The sequence below is a fragment of the Ursus americanus genome, chromosome 31, assembly GCF_024610735.1.
Source record: "Ursus americanus isolate L20-20 chromosome 31, mUrsAme1.1.p, whole genome shotgun sequence".
Lineage (NCBI taxonomy): Eukaryota > Metazoa > Chordata > Mammalia > Carnivora > Ursidae > Ursus > Ursus americanus.
In genome coordinates, this window is record NC_142157.1 from 8054759 (window position 1) to 8070294 (window position 15536).

Consider the following 15536-nt stretch of genomic DNA (forward strand, 5'->3'; position numbering starts at 1 on the left):
TGCTATACTATCTCATGCAAATAATCCCCAGCGTGCTATAGTGCAAAATTCCTGTACAGCTCTATACCTTGGCAGGTTACATGGGAAAGGATTTTTCCCTCACTCGGTATCTGTCATTTTCTCCTCCTCTGGGTTCTGTTTTTTTTTTTTTTTAAGATTTTATTTATTTATTCGACAGAGATAGAGACAGCCAGCAAGAGAGGGAACACAAGCAGGGGGAGTGGGAGAGGAAGAAGCAGGCTCATAGCGGAGGAGCCTGATGTGGGGCTCGATCCCAGAACGCCGGGATCACGCCCTGAGCCGAAGGCAGATGCTTAACCGCTGCGCCACCCAGGTGCTCCTGGGTTCTTTTTTCTAAGTACTGAATATTCCTGTGATGAAAGCCAGGCTGTTCTTTTTGAAGACTAAATAATACTAACTTTTATCATTGTTTTTACCATTTTCTTTTTTTTTCATTTTGAAACATAACAATATGGTCACCCAAATTTTAAAAAGAAGCTCTAGCTTATGTGATAAAGGTTAGAATTTTAAATAGAGTTCACAGGAAACTAGAAAGTATCTAAATGAAGTTGCTTATTAGAGCACAATCATACAAAACTTCTAAGGAAACTGCTAGGGACACTTTTTTCTTGTTGTTTTGATAAATAGATCAATTATCTATTTAATGTAAAGATGGTACATAAGGGAAAAGAAAAAGACAACAGAGAGAAGAGATGTAATCCAGGAAATTCAGTTTTTCCTTTAGACTATGTTTTTATAAAGGGAGCTATAATAAAAAAATTATTAAGCTTTTATCCTTTTTAAAATACACTTTTGTCTTCATTATAAGTGATCAATAGAAAAATATCGAGGGGCGCCTGGGTGGCTCAGTTGTTAAGCGTCTGCCTTTGGCTCAGGTCATGATCCCAGGGTCCTGGGATTGAGCCCCGCACAGAGCCCCGCAGGGAGCGCTGCACAGAGCCCTGCATTGTGGGGGTCTCTGCTCAGCGGGAAGCCTGCTTCTCCCTCACCCACTCCCCCTGCTTGTGCTCTCTCTCCCGCACTCTCTCTCTTGCTCTAGTAAATACATACGATCTTAAAAAAAAATTAAAATGCAGAAAAGAGTTACCAATCTGAAGACAACTGCTATTAACATTTTAGTGTATTTTCTTCCATAATTTTTTTCTAGAAAGAAGTTTCCTTTTATCTTTTGAAAACATTTGTTTTCTTGATTGTTTCATGCTTTTTATGAACTGATTTCTTACATTGCACAATAACGTATATATTTTCCTACGTGATTAGAAACAATAAAATAATTTCAGTTGCTTCATAATGTTTTGGTAGGGATGAGCCGTACTTTAATTAGCTTATTATTGGACATTTATTTAAATTTCTCCTTTTTGGTTTAACAAATAGCACAGTGATGAACACGTTGGTTCCGTCCACATTTAGACTTTCTTAGAATGGATTCCCAAGAGTGAAATCACGAGTTCAAAAGGCATAAAATATTTTAATGCATTAATTTGATTTCTTTCAGTGCCAATTTTCTTTTTAAGAGCGCTCAGTCGGTTTACACGGCTAATAACAATGTGCAAAAGGCAGCTTTCACACTGAGGCCATCGCCGAGTATTCTCATAAAAAGCAAGCAACCGAACAGTTTGCTAAATGGCCTCTTACTACTGCTTTAATTTGTATATCTTTGATTACTAGTGGGATGGAACCTATTCCCACTGTTTGTTAAACAGCTGAATTTCCTCTTTTATGAATTGTTTACTTATGTCCTTTGTCTGTTCATCTCTTGGGGTCTTTGTAATCCCCATTTTCAAAGAGAACTAGCAAGCCTGGTCCAGAGAAAGGCCTTCTGTATGCAACGCTGCGGAATTCCTCCCCTTTCAAGTCTTGTCAGAGGCAACACTGGAACAGCAACATGAGGGGGAAACCAGGAAGGGCAGGAAAGATCAGTGATGTATTTCCCTCTGCTGTACAAATGAAAGAAAAGATCACGTCGCCGTGCTGAAACAGCTCTGTTCCTTTACTTAACCCAGGGCTCATTTGAAAACTGCACTCCACTAAGTTGTGACCACTTTCCAAATGGCACGTTCTGTATTATATAACACCAGAAATACACGTCGGTATGAGTCACTGTAGAGCCATGGCGGTTCCACAAATGTCGCCATTCCGGGGTCATCTTTTGAAATGATTTAATTAGATATAATTTAATTTAATTTAACTTGGAGTGTCATCCTTTATTTTGTAGCCACTTCCTGGGAGGCTGGCACTTTCAAGTATAATTTTTCTTATATGGATACAAGTAGAGCCAGTACAGAAGGGGGCATAAATGTAGAGTCCCGCTCTGAAATGACGCTGCACTATTCTCGAGAACATTCCTCCTACTGGCAATGACGGGGCTTAAGAGAAACAGGGCTCTGATGTTGATAGGGACTCGAAACTCCCTCAGTTTCTAATCTGAAATATGCAGGTAACCATAGTTCCTCCTCTTACTCAACGGATATTTTAAAGATTACATTATAAGTGAAAAATCTTTGAGGTTGGACGGACTAGCGTTAAGTATTATTACATTGTAGTAGATGTTATTTTCCAACATGAGTCAAGACTCAAAAATGATCTCCTTTGTCAAATATCCTGAGGTCAATAAAGAGAATCAGGGACTGTGGAATCATCAGAGATAACTCTCTTGTTTGAAAGAAGAAACCGAGGCTCTGAGAGGTCTCATCCTAGATGACACTTGTATAAAGTGACGCTAACTCATGTCAGAGCTAGCGTGCTACTCTGGGAGTCCTGAGTTCCCTCAAGAAATCTGTCTACTGCCTCCCTCCCCTCATCCAGTGGGTAGAAACTAAGCACCACTGAGTAAAGAATTCCATTTTATTTCCGGATCATCTTTAACAGGAACTGTTTTCAGCCCCCTCTTTATTCTGAGAGCTGAATTTCTGTTCACAGTAAAAATGATTATTTCAGGAGCGCCTGGCTGGCTCAGTCGGTAGAGCATGAACTCTGGATCTCAGGGTTGTGAGTTGAAGCCCCACGTTGAGTGTAGAGCCTACCAAAAAAAAAAAAAAAAAAAAAAAAAAAAATATATATATATATATATATATATATAGCTTCAAATAGGCTAAAATAGGTACATAAAGTTTTCTGACAAAAGAATGTGAGTTTATTTAAACATAAAATATCGTATGTCTAAGAGTTTAAGAAATAAGCATCAAAGAGCAGGTTTTAATCAAACTGAGGCATCTTTTTAAACTTACACTTGCAATGCAATACCATCCTCTATCAGCTGGGGCAGAGCTGCAAACACAGGAGGACAAAGTTCACCGAAATGAAGTGGAACCAGTTTGACAGAGAGCCTGCAATCTGGTTTCAACGGTTTGATTAATATCAGAAGAAACAAATTTGTTATGCTAAGGAAGAGGTCTCTGGAATCTTTGTGATTCAAGAGTATATGCACCTCTTTTCAGCTAATCAGATAAGTGAATGTGTGAACTCTCTATGGAATTAATGTGGATTGCAATAAGGAAATTGAATATCAGCACATCAGAGAATCCTCTTTATCAAAGATGGGGAAGACAGGCAGCAAGTTGATTTATTTGTGTGAAGCTAAGGGGAATCATATTAGGAGATACTTTCAAATGATCAAGAATTCAAACATGTTGGGGCGCCTGGGTGGCACAGCGGTTAAGCGTCTGCCTTCGGCTCAGGGCATGATCCCGGCGTTATGGGATTGAGCCCCACATCAGGCACCTCTGCTATGAGCCTGCTTCTTCCTCTCCCACTCCCCCTGCTTGTGTTCCCTCTCTCGCTGGCTGACTCTCTCTCTGTCAAATAAATAAATAAAATCTTTAAAAAAAAAAAAAAGAATTCAAACATGTTATCATAGCTGTGCTTGCGAAGCCACACACCCAGATGGAGAGAGGAGACACATTGTCAAATCAAGAGACAGGATCTCTTTTTTTCCCCCCAATTTCTTTAACTATTAAAGAACTTTTACTTTCTTTTATATATTTTCCCCCAAGTAGGATTTAATATATATTTAGATATACAAGAATCTCTCCTCTTTGATTCTGTGTATACACATAAACACATACACACGTGAAATAGCATGAGTTAGTCAAACAGAGAGAAAACAGTAAGAAAGTTCTACACAGCAAGAACTTTTTTGATGCTTTTTCCAAAGTAGCCATATTATTTACTTACTTTTATTCTTATTGTTAAAGTAAATCTTTCTACCACTTAGAGACGCCTGGGTGGCTCAGTTGCTTAAGGGTCTGCCTTCGGCTCAGGTCATGATCTCAGGGTCCTGGGACTGAGCCCTGCATTGTGCTCCTTGCTCATGGGGAGCATGTTTCTCCCTCTCCCTCTGCAGCTCCCCGTGCTTGGGCTCTCTCACACTCTCTCTGTCAAATAAATAAAATCTTTTAAAAAAATCTTTGACCACTTAGCATACTATGGATACTTGGTATTTCAGATTCATTAAATAGTTCACTCTGATTTCACGGATCCCACAGAATACACAAACATAGGCGCTTTACCACAATTCTGGATTGGAATTCGGTAGTCCTGACAATTCGAGATTCTGTGATGGCATACCAGGAAATGAAGACAAAAACTATCTCACTTTAACCATTAAATTCAATCTCTTTTCTCACTTTTTTTTTAAAGATTTATTTATTTATTTTAGAGAGAGAGAGAGCGAGAGCGAGTGCACAAGCAGGAGGGGCAGAGGGAGAGAGAATCTCAAGCAGACTCCACGTGAGCGTGGAGCCCAATGCGGATTTGATCTCACAACCCTGAGTTTACACCCCTGAGATCATGACCCTGAGATCATGGCCTGAGCTGAAACCAAGAGTTGGACACTTAACCCACTGTGCCACCCAGATGCCCCTCTTCTCTCACTTTCAAACAAAGCTGATAAGGCAACAAGAAGAACTGTTACACTTCCCACTGCCCTCGCACCCAAAAGAAAATGAAGTCTGTGTTTTGAATTGCCTGAAAACAAAAGGAAGAGAAATAAAGGCTGTACATTAGAACAAAGTGAAAATCTGTCTCAAAATTCATGAACATAGATTCTTTACAAGAATATTTAAGGAAACCAGTACCTTGCTCTTGTGGAAACTGTCACAGGTCATGTAGTGACTGCATTTTCTATTTCCTATGCTGAGTGAGAGCATTGGTATTTTCCTGACTCACAAGGGCAGGAGTGTGCTGCCTGCTGAATCACCCTCCTCACTTCCCGGGGTGCCTGAGTGTTCCAAGATACTAAGGGAAGATGAAATTGTGGTTGCCATGACAGCCACCTAAATGCTGTCATGATAATATCAACAGATGTAGTACAGTGTTCCCTGAAAGCTGAAATTTTTTCCCCTTCCAAAACTTCAGTAATTTTAATCATTGAAGTTCTTTAACAACTTTGCAAAGTTGATCTAAAGAATTAGTAAAATCCTTTTCCTTTTCTTTAAAGATTTTATTTATTTATTCATCAGAGAGAGAGAGAGTACAAGCAGGAGGAGCAGCAGGCAGAAGGAGAAGCGGGCTCGCTGCTCAGCTCAGCAGGGAGCCCGATGTGGGACTGGATCCCAGGATGTGGGGATCATGACCTGAGCTGAAGGCAGACGCCCAACCAACCGAGCCACCCAGGCGTCCCAGTAAAATCCTTTTCTTAACTAGATAGGTTGCTATATTAAGATACAACTCATCTCTTTACTTCAAATTTATTTCTTCTGGGGCACCTGGGTGGCTCAGTCGGTTAAGCTTGGTTTCTGCTCAGGTCATGATCTCAGGGTGGTGGGATCAAGCCCTCCATGGCGGCGGTGGGGGGGGGGATCCTCGCTCAGCAGAGAGTCTGCTTGAGATTTTCTCCCTCTGCCCCTCCCCCCACTCACACTTGTGCATGGTCTTTCAAATAAATAAATCTTTAAAAATAAAATATATTTCTCCTAGGGAATGGTGATTGACAAATGATGCTGCCTATTGTATTTTTAGAAATTGAAATGAATATCAAAGTGAAATAAAAATAAAGCTTTATCAATTTTCTTAAAGTCTAGAAACTCAGATTTACAAAAACAAACCTGAATATCTTAAGCATTAGCCAGCATCTTGTAGTAACGGGCTGTTTTTTATGTGTGTCAGCATTTTATGTAAACTATATCATGTATGAACCTGGCCTGTGGAGGGTTTGTATTTGGTAGGCATAGGCTCTGTCCCTCCTTCCCCCCATTCCAATGATTAAACCATCAATAAGAACGGAGAAGCAGGAGCAGATGTTCTTATTTTTACAGATCTTAATTTTTGGGATGGTTTACAATATCTTATAGGATGACCATGAAGACCCAAATCCTAGGAGCACTTTGAGTCATTACAATGAACATCAGAAAAAGATCGATGACCTTGAGGGTTCTTGAAATGCCTTTACTAAATGTTTTCAAAACCGGGCTTGCGCATTTGCTGCTGCTTTTGATAGTGTGTTTTTCTCCTTTCATTTCATCTGCCCTCAGGGTGTTGGTTATTATTATTATTTTTTTTCCCAAGGTGTCCCTTGGAATCCTTTTAATTTCAGTGGCACAAAAAATTATCAAAATTATCGAAGGCTAAGCCGCTCCTGATTAGGACCGTGGTCAATCCAATGTGTCAGGCAGGGACCTACCAGGAAAAGGTCCACTTGAATGAATTAGTGGAAGCAAATTTAATGATGGGACTATTCACAGAGGTGTGGGTAGGGTTTAAGGAACAAACAAGAGGGTGGTGAGGCGCTCAGAGATTAGTGCAGCCAGGAGTCATTCCTACCATCCTGACCTTTAGATGCGACAGGAATGACCAGTCAGTGTTCCCGTGCCAGGGGAGAGCAGGAACCAGGAGAGAGGAGCGGCCTAAAGGGAGCCGTATTTGTAGAGTCGAGCAGCTACTTATCACCAGAACCTCGGCAAGCCAGGGAATGGGGGGAATAAACACCAGACCTTTCTCTCTTTCCACCTCTGTCTTCTCTCAGTGCTTCGCAACCCAAAACCAACAGGAGAAGGGAGCCTGATTTGGATAATTCCAAGGGTTTGGTCTCCAGGACATAAAGCAGGACAGAGAAGGGTGGAGAATGAATCTGGGGATGGTGGTTAGCATGGAGAATAGCCAGCCTATTGAACTCAGAATTTCAGATCGGGTATGTTTTGTGCAGGAATTCCGTTCCGCATACCAGTTCTGCTGCTTTTAAAAAATTCCTTGGTTTTCAGCTATCTGGATAGCCTACATGGCCAGATACCTGATTATAGTTGATCTGACTTAGAGTTTTGTAGTCATAGCATCACATTTGGATTGATACTGGAAAATGATAAGGTTATACTTTATGTAGCAATAAAGATGACAGTATGCATTTGAATATTCTAATATTTTTAACATAATTCTGGCCACACAAAAACAAATGTGTCTTCCTAAGTGTGGAACCGAAAATTCTCCAGGACTGACTCCTCAAACCAATATTATACACAATTGTAAGAGTGAACTGGTAGTACATACACTGTGAGCAACGCAAATTTCACACGCTCACCTAAAAGTAGCATAGAACCCTGCTACCTGGTTCTATGGTGGAGGGATCATCCAGCATCTTTAGGAAAATAGGATTATGATGGCTGGTTCCATCTTGCACGTATCTTTAGAAAATCTCATAAACTCAAATTTGTATTTGAGCTTAGGGCTGCTATCAGTTTTATTTGAAAATAGAAGAGAGGTTATTCTCGCTCTGCTCCCAGAATTTCCCTGGTACGGTTAACTTCCAGGTGCCCACCGCAGGCAGCCTTTACTAGTTGCCCTCTTCTGTATCTCCTTCCCTCACTCTCCTGGTTCCTCTATCACCTCCCAAATAAACTTCCTGTACTTTAATCCTTACCTCAAGGTCAGCTTCTGGAGGAACCCAGACTAAGAAAGAAGTACGTTGTCTTTTTTTTTTAAAGATGTTATTTATTTGTTTGTTTATTTATTTTTTTGAGGGAGAGAGGGGAGGAGAGGGAGAGTGCTAGTAGGGGGAAGGGCAGAGGGGGAGGGAGAGGGAAAGAATCCCAAGCGGACTCAATGCTGAGCATGGAGCCTGATGTGGGGCTCGATCTCAGAACCCATGAGATCATGACCCATGAGATCACGACCTGAGCTGAAACCAAGAGTCAGTGCTTAACTGACTGAGCCACCCAGGCGCCCCAGAACGAAGTCTATTTTCATCCCTTGCCTGTGTAAACCTGTAAAGGTCTGTCTTCCACAACTTTATAACAAATTACTCTTTCACAAAGAGTTGAAAAACTCCGTAGAACTTCAAATTTACAATTTGCTGACCATCTACCAAATGCCAGGTTTGGAGTAAGTACTTTTATCTTATTTAATCCTCCTGCCCAATCATATGGATTTTAGTAATGTGATTTGTTTGCATGTTTTATCTACTGTACTAAATTATATAAATGTACGTAGAGTTTTGTCTACAAATTTACTTATTGCCAGACACTTGGTGGAACCACCAGTACAATGTTGACTGGGAGTGGTGAAAGCACACGTCTTTGCCTTGTTCCCAAAGTTAGGGAAGTATCTTCATTTTTCAATCAAGAAATATTATTTCTATCTTGGCTGTGTTTCAGGTTGAAACATTGTACTACTGCTTGCTTGTGACAAATACCGAAGGTTTTTCATGCGTGTTCATAGACTTAAATAATGAGTTATTTATCATTGATTTTTATTAATTTTAGGGTCATTTCTTAGTGCCTTTATCTGAGTTATATATAAAACTTAAATGAGTTCATATTTAAAGGATGTAAGCAGAAGAAATTAAAATATATCTTTAATTATTGATTGGCTGATTACATAGTTTATTTATTTTTATTTTTATTTCTTTTAAAGATTTTTTTTTTAAATTTATTTATTCGACAGAGATAGAGACAGCCAGCGAGAGAGGGAACACAAGCAGGGGGAGTGGGAGAGGAAGAAGCAGGCTCATAGCGGAGGAGCCTGATGTGGGGCTCAATCCCATAACGCCGGGATCACGCCCTGAGCCGAAGGCAGACGCTTAACCACTGTGCCTCCCAAGTGCCCCTGATTACATAGTTTAAATTTTAAAGCTCGTTACTAATATTCTGGTGTCAGGCAGCCCTGCCTATACAATTTTGGAAAAATTTCCGGGTGGCAATTTGCCCTTTGGTCCTAATTATTTATGCTTGCCTTTGTCTTTAACAAGGGTGTAAAAACACTGATCATGTAAGTTTATGTTGTGAAAACAGATTTCACAAGAAAATATTTACAAAGCCCTTAAAAGCCTTAAGAAAGTGGTGTTATGTAAATTTGAATTCTACTGTAGTCTATGATTATAATTCCCTTTGAAATTTCTGGAATTTAAGCCTAGAAATAAATAAAATAAAATGCTGAAACATAGGCAAAATAATCTCCAGGGCATCTGGGTGACCGATGGAAAGCAGGAGGCAGTTGACATTACAAAGTGGGTGAGTTAACAGATAACCACAGAAACACATGCCTTCAGTGTTTTTTTTTTTGTTTTTTTGTTTTTTAAAGATTTTATTTATTTATTCGACAGAGACAGCCAGCGAGAGAGGGAACACAAGCAGGGGGAGTGGGAGAGGAAGAAGCAGGCTCCTAGCGGAGGAGCCTGATGTGGGGCTCGATCCCATAATGCCGGGATCACGCCCTGAGCCGAAGGCAGACGCTTAACCGCTGTGCCACCCAGGCGCCCCTCCTTCAGTGTTTTATCCCGAATATATTTTTCTTGACCTTAATTAGGAGATGAACAAATGGTCCACTAAATTCTAGTTTTGTTACTTAGAGGATCCAAGTCATTAAAACTTGTTCAAGTCAGGCTCTACTTCAAGAAAAATAAAGTACTTTAAAAAATGTACATATATGTGACATGGTGTATACCAAGCTTCAAAGTAAGTGTAGGACCCGGATCTTACATTATTTCAGAAAGGAATAGTTACTGTTCAATCAGAAGTTAATGAAAATAACTGAAAATAAATAACTGAAAAAATAAAAAAATAAATAATAAAAACTGAATTTTTAAAAAGTTTATCTGATGTATGTACTAGTTTACCTGATGTTCTGAGAGGTGAAGCCTGAATGTTTTAATAACAAAATAAAGATACCAGAAAAATTTTAAACTATTTAATTTTTTGAATAGATAAAGCACTCTCATGGTTCGAATATCAAAAACTTTAGATAAGAATATGACGGTCTTTCCCATGACTTCCATCCACAGATTTCTTATGTCTCAACAGTTAGTTTGTCCTAGTTTAATGCATATACAAGCCATACATTATTCTGCACCACTTTCTCATTTAACAACAACAGCAACAACAAATTTGGAGATTGTAATATTAAAGCATAAAGATCTTCATCTTTTTTTGTTAACAATCACATTTGAGTGTATGGATTTATAATAATTTAACTAGTAGTCCTGAAGATGGATATTTAGGTTATTCCCAATCATTTGCTATTCGCAATACTATAAGAAATACCTTATCATTTCTCCTGTGTGGAAATACATCTGCGGGATAAATCCCTAGAAGTAAGTTCAGAATATGTATGCATTTGTAATTTTGATAGGTACTGCCAAGTTCTGTTCCTCTAGAGCCTAGCCAAAGCAGGGATGCCAGATATAATTTAATGCCTTTTTATTTAGAAATACACAATGAAAAGTGGGTTTACCTATTAAAGAACTGGCAAGCAGGGCATATCCAGCAATTTGCAGAGTATATTTTCACTCAAAAATACATTCAACAGAAATTTATTGTGCTTTTAAGCACTTTGGAGACACATACACACACACAAAGCAAACTCAAATCTCCGCCTTTGTGGCGATTACATTTGAATTCTACATTTTGGAACTCTATGCTACCTCATTAGAAGACAGTTAAATGTCAATATCCTGAAAATGATCTGTTGAGATCCTGAGCACAGGCGCCAGACATATGCTATTGGTGTTATTTAAAAACTAACTAGAGGCAGTGTTGCAAATGATTTCATAGCTCTCCATCAGGTCCTTTTCAAACAACACACTTGGGTGAGAGCTCTTTTTATCTGATTCCATCTGCTGTTGGTAGTGATCAGCATACTGTGGGCATTGCGGTATCATCTGAGATTATGTTGTGAAATAGGAAGTAGAGTTGCAGGCGGATCAGCAAGTATATGCAAACTGTTCAGTTCTATCTCTTGCGGAAACCAAGGGTGCCCAGTTCAGGTTTGGGGAGTAGGGAAGATAAAGTTATCAGCACATTCCTGACACCGCACACTTTACTTTTCACCGTGGTTCCTTGTTTTGGTTCTAGAAAGAGATCAAGAGGGATCCTGTGGCAGATAGTCTCGGAAGCATACAGTAGCACTACTCCATATGCTGAACAAGGGGATAGAAAGAGAAAATGTTAGAAACTGAGGAAGACAGAAAAAACCATCAGTGCCAAGGAAAGGGTAGTAGCAAGTGCAATGACAGAGACAGTATGGTCTCCAGCCTTTTTTTTTTTTTTTAATATTTTTACTTTCTAAAAGGAAAATCTTTTAAACTTTAGCGCCGACCCCCCTCATTAGATTTAATTTAATTTAATAAGAAGGTGGAAAACTACAGCTCTTAAAATCTTGCCAATATCCCAGTGGGTTCTTTGCAGCCATTAAAAAACAACAAACAGGGAGTTCAGCTTATAAGGACACCAGACACAATGGCATCTTTAAGTATGAGGCGAAGAACAGAAAAGGGCCCATTCCAGAGAGTGGCCCCCCAACCATACCCGGCCTTTTTTTTTTTTTTTAATTCTGGTATCATTACAATTTCATCCGGCACCATAATAGACACACTCAACAATTGGTTACTGAATGACTGGTGTCTTATGCCCTAATACTTAGTTTTCCTCACAGTCATTGAATTTAGGGCTAGAGAAAGGAGGCGGCTTTTCGTTCAGTCAACACACTCCATTGACAACTGAGGTCGAGAAATGACAAAGTCAGAAGCTAGGTGTCTTTTCCAGATCCCCAGTCCAGCACAACTGCTGCCATAGGATCACCCCCACATGAAAAACCTTTCATGCCTCTGACTTCTGGATTCTGTGCTGCCGAACTGCAAACGCTGCAAACTGTGATGACTTTGGCCAATGACACTGTGGCCCTGGGGCTTACACACAGCAGGCCCCGTGGACAGCTTAATGAGTGGTTATGCTGCTTTGGAGCTGCCTGATCATGGAGCGGCCGCTCCTGGGTCCCCAGGGCCTTCGTCAGCCGTCAGCCGAGTGTGCACAGCTGGTGAAGCAATCTGCCCTGGTGGCCCCGGCGGACAGCTCCGCATGGCCCTCGTAAATGGACTCAGTGTCTCCAGAGCTCCATTTCGTCCCCTTGAAGTGGCGTGTGGCACTTTTTCCGAGTCTCCCCGCGGGATTTCCAGGGCCGTGAACGACTGACCTACGTCTGGCAGCAGCTCCCAGCAGGCCAGTGGGCCTAGAAAGGGAGCGGGCAGGGCCGACCGTCCCTCTTTTCCTGGCTCCGTTCCTGCCACCCTACTGCTCGGTCCGTTTCCCGTTCGCCCTTCCCTCGTCTTCTCCCGAGCGTTTTCTCTCAACGTTTCCCACTTCGTGTTTACAAAGTGCTTACGCCCACTTGCCGGACAGCAACCTCGCCACCCGAATCCCTTATCCAGTCCCTCCGCCTCCCCGCCCTTCTCCCGGATCCACCTCCGCGGATTCACCCCGCGCCTCCCGGGTCGTCACGTGAGCCCTGCCCCGCCCCCTGCCGTCACGTGAGCCGCCAGCCCCGCCCCGCCCCCGCGCCGGCGCGCTCCGACGTGCCCTGGAACTTACCCTCCCTCGGAGACCAGCCTGCGGGGACGCGCCGGCCGCGGCCGCCGCCGTGTGAGCGCCCTTCAGGCTCGCGTCGGCGTCCTGCAGACCCCGTGCTAGTACAAGAGGGAGCTGCCTCCTGCGAGGCCGTCGTGCTCTCGGTAAGGTGGCGGGACGCGGGTCCCCGTGGACCGAGGGCAGGTTGGTGAGGTGCTGCACAAAGGCGTCCGCGGCCGGGGCTGTGCCCGCCGAGGGCGGCGGAGTTAGGGGGAGGTGTGTGCGGGAGGCGCGCCGGCGCCGAGGTGAGCGCGAGGTGCGGCCGGGGGCGTCGCGGGAGGGGTCAGGGCGCAGGGTGGACGCGGGGGGAAGGGGAGACGTTGCCAGCCCACTGGCCGACGTGGGCGAGAGGGTTTAAATGGCTCGAAGTTGTGGCTCCTCTGCCCCCCGGGTTCCCTGACTTCCTGTGTGAGGGCAGCGCCCGCCCGCCCCGCCCCTAGGAAGGAGGGCGTCGGTGTGTGTGTGTGTGTAAAAGGCAGGCTGGTGTCGCCCTCTTTCCTCGCCTTCTGCAGCTGCGTGTGCCCGCTCTCTAACTGCTGTCGGGTGTGCAAACCTCCGCCCATCCAGGGAGCCCACCTGGGGCCTCCTCTCGAGGACTGCTGACCTTAAACTGGTACTTTCGTCTCTGCAGTCTTTAGAGGTGCCCCGCCCCTGTTGAATGGACACTTGGCTACTCTCGCTCTTCTGGGAGCAATCTCATCAAAGTCCTTGAATTAAAAAAAAACTAGTCTTTACAAGCGTGCTGCCCTCCTCCCCTTTCAGCGTAGTTGATTGTCTTCCAAGAATGGCTGTCCTTTACGTGTTGTATCTTAAGTTACTGCAGACCCTCCGAGAAGAAATGTCTGCAGGGTCATCCTTACAGAAAAACGCACGGCCTTCAGTTTAGAGGCTTGTGATGTTTTCCTTCTGGCTGCCGCAGCAGTTTTTAAATGCATTTGCAAAGGTTAAAGCAAAATGTTTGAAAGCATTCCTTTAGGAAAGTTCTGATGTCATTCCAAGTAAAGTGTTTATGATGGGTGAAGGCAGCTAACACTCGAATTGCTTTATGGTTAATTACGATACACGAGAGCAGCTTTTATCGAATATTTATGCACATATTCCTAAGGGAAGGAAATGTGGAGGAAGGCTCATCAAGTGAGGAGTCACTCACTTCTGGTTCAGATTCAGCCACACTTCCGAAGGTGAGACCTCGGAAGACTCAGGGTTAGAGTGGAAGGTTGTTAGTATCAAGCCCCTAGCCACGCCTGTTTCGCAACTGAGAACTTTGGAGACGGTGGCCTAGAGCTGTTATTTATTTGTCCATATCCAGTGTTCCTTACCTGATCTATAGGAAGGTGTGTTACAGAATGGGCCACGTTTCTGTACGTTTTCTTGTCTGAGTAGACATTCCGGCTGGTGGTGCTAGTAATTTTCTCTTTTCCTCTGTTTTGAAATGACTTGAAAACGTTTCAGAATAGAAATTTGGGAGCCCAGCATAGTGCCTAAAAGCAGGATCTGAAGACTTAACCTTGAGCGATGCATCCTGAGGAGCCAGACAACCTGGATGAATATGTGTGACCCATGGTTGCATGTAGCTTTCTGCTTTGGAGGTGTTTCTTGGGGGAAAAAATAAAGTGTAATGGAACCGATTATATGTGTGTATGTGTATGCCCAGTATTTGTTGATAGGTTTCTCTTCGTACTTTATAGCCAGAAAAGGTGGAAAAGGTTGCTAACTCATTGATTCTTAATATGCCATTTGTAAAGATTAGTTATCCATATATAGTCAATATGTATCTTTAGGTTTTTGTTTTTGTTTTTAACTTACTATACCATTTGTGAGGCACAAGTGAAAACATGTGCCATAAATGCTGTAGAAAAACAGCTTATGATTTGTAGTTAATCATTTGGTTTTCATTTCATTAATTACAAAGTTTCTGTTTGGTGCTTTTTAAAAATAGGTGGATAGACCATGGACTTTACAAATGTATGTACTCAAAGTTGCGCAGTTGACATTCCTGAGAATAATAGGGTAATAAAAATTTTAAATGGACTGAAATAAAACAGTGAATATAGTGATGTGTAAAATCCTTATGTGGCACTACCAGTATTTTGCTTACCTGAGAAAATTGGTACTAAGAAAAGGTAACTTAAGGTGAATCTGCCCAAAATGGACAATACCGTTTTCTAGTAGTGGGAAAGAAAAGTGAAATTAAACTTTTATTTTATCTCATATTTAACATTTTTAGTTTTAATTCCAAATATGCACTGTTTTGTGGAATGAATCAGACATAAAAAAGTATGATAGTATCACATAGCATTATTGTATTTCAAATCATGCTTTTCAGATCATCCTCTTTTGAGGAGTCCATTGGGCCACTATCTTTGTGGTTTTTCTTTTCTTCAACTGTTAACTGGTCTGATTATGCCACATCCTCAGTTGTGGATGGCCTTGCTGTGATTCAGCCATTTCCCTCTTACTTTTATTGACTTAGCAAATATCTTGCAGTTTCCGTTTGCAGTTGATTAGCTTTTTATTTGAACCAAACTGCCAAATGCTGACGTGTCTAAGTATCCCTCCCCTGTTGATAATTAGTGCTTCTCAAACTTTAATGTGCATTGGAATCACCTGGACTTCTAACAAGCCCCCAGGTGATACCCTTGCTGCTCTCCTGCCCAGACTACAAACTACTGCAGTCCAATAGAAAAATAA

At 42.1% G+C, this 15536-nt stretch overlaps 1 protein-coding gene across 5 annotated transcripts in view; it reads left to right on the forward strand.

Moving 5' to 3' along the window:
* Positions 1-12816: 12816 nt before the first annotated feature.
* Positions 12817-15536, forward strand: part of ARHGAP12 (Rho GTPase activating protein 12) — a 112586-nt gene continuing 109866 nt past the window's right edge. For all 5 annotated transcript variants that reach the window (XM_087857567.1, XM_045786419.2, XM_045786421.2 and 2 more), the window contains exon 1: positions 12817-12949. The gene's annotated coding sequence lies outside the window, so the exon portion shown is untranslated. The remainder of the gene's footprint in view (positions 12950-15536) is intronic.